This window comes from Microtus ochrogaster, linkage group LG4 (assembly GCF_000317375.1).
Source record: "Microtus ochrogaster isolate Prairie Vole_2 linkage group LG4, MicOch1.0, whole genome shotgun sequence".
In the NCBI taxonomy this organism is placed as follows: domain Eukaryota; kingdom Metazoa; phylum Chordata; class Mammalia; order Rodentia; family Cricetidae; genus Microtus; species Microtus ochrogaster.
In genome coordinates this window covers 26,769,685-26,771,529 of record NC_022030.1, presented here as the reverse complement: position 1 = coordinate 26,771,529, position 1,845 = coordinate 26,769,685, and positions in this window count along the sequence as shown.

Genomic DNA, 1,845 nt, shown 5'->3' with positions numbered 1-1,845 from the left:
GGGGGGGGGGGCTCCGCCCGGGCGTGTTGCGCGGGGCGCTGGGTTGGCAGGCGGGTGAGCGCGGGTGTGAGCACCGGACCGAGCAGGGGGGGTGGCGCCGCCAGTGCTGCCTCCTCCGCGGCCCAGGTCATGTGGGTTGCTTTTTTTTTTCTAGTCCCCCCTCCCTCCTTCCAAGCAGTTTACTTGTGAAGGGGGGGGTGATTGGAGTAACCAGTCAGGGAGAGGCCTGCTGTTTGCTTACAGATCGGGGTTTTTCCTCTCTCTTTTCTCTAACCGGATTGGTTTGCTCCCCGAGAAAGAGGCGTTTTCCTAATCTCCTCCCTCCCCACGCCTCCACCCCCACCCCGCCCCACCTTCCTGAAACCTGACTAATTGAATTACTGAGAGTGCCCAGGCACCCTCTCCTTGGCCCAGCCCGGCTGCACGTGTAACCCTTTGGTTGCTGAAGTGCGTCCAGACTCAAGAGTGATTTGGCATCTTTTTACTTGGGAATGGGCTGAGGGGTGTCTTTCCATTGAAAAGAAACTGGCTCCCCACTCCAATAGGAGAGCCGAAAACTACCTCTGGGACTGCTCAGGTGACATGAAGTCTACACGGACAGGCTGGAGGAGCCTTGAGTGAATCCGGGTTCGGATAAACCTAAACTCGGTTCTGCCCGCCACACATTACCCGGCGCTGGGTCATCTGGAAATCTGAGCATCTCTCTCGCCTTTCAACGCCCTCTTCCTACCCGAGATTTACAGGCTTGGGGGCAGGAAATGGGACTTTTCTTTAAAGTGATGCTCTGAAAGCGCGATTTGAAAAGACGGGGGTCGGGGTGGGATCTCAGTTTCAAGCGATTACAATTCCGAGCGAACCTTCACCTGGAAGGAGCTGATGCACCGCGGGAGCCCCTCACTACGTTCGTTACGCCTTTTCCATGCAGATCCTGGGGCTGGGTTGCTACGCACACCCCACATAAATATCTTGAACTAAACTCCTTATGAGAAGAAAGGGAGGGAAATAGGAGGCAAAGAAACGCCTTTATTACTGAAAAAGGCCATGAATTTCTGGACTGTCCGGAGGTTGCCTCGCCCCGGTCTTTTGAGCCAGCCTAACTGGACCTCCTGGAAGCGGGGCGCCGGGGGACGGGTCCCTTGTGGTCCTGCGTCTTGGCAGCGAGCCCCACATTCGGCGCTGCGGGACCTGCAGCCCAGGCTTTTTATTTTGTTCTTCAGTGTATACAACCTGGTAAGAAAGCCAAACCCGAGAAAAAAAGGCAGTTCTTTTTTTTTTTTTTTGTCTTTCTCTCTCTACACTGCGTCTTTTCCCTTTTACATATTAGACAAATAAAATCAAATATCATTATCTGTCCTGCGCCTTCCAAACCTCGAGCCCTGGGTTTCCGGGCTCTTCGAAGAAATTTGGAAGCGTCCAGACGCCCTCCAGTGGTAGGTCTGCAGTCGGCACCCAGCAGGGGCATCGCCAGCCGCCTGGGCCCAGACTGAGCTGGATGGGAAAATCTAAGGTCAGGAAGAGTGCGGACTTCTGAAGAGAGAAGCAGTTCCCACAGGGTGGGAGTTACTGGAAGTGATGGAGATTTTCCCTAATTATCCTGAAGGAACGTTAATGTCGAATGACCAGATGTAAATTGCAACCGTATTATTAGTCTGCATGACTAGCCACCTGAGAGACAAATCTCCCTCTGAGTTTATAAAGAGTTGAAACTCAGAACGTTCGCTCAAGCCCTCCTCTGCTTGTTTCGTCAAATACCAGCATCAAGAAAGAAAAGACTTAAAGAAACCATAGGGAAGATTTTGCCTTTGGATTCAATGTTTTTAATTTAAAATGCTACCTCTGGTTTCT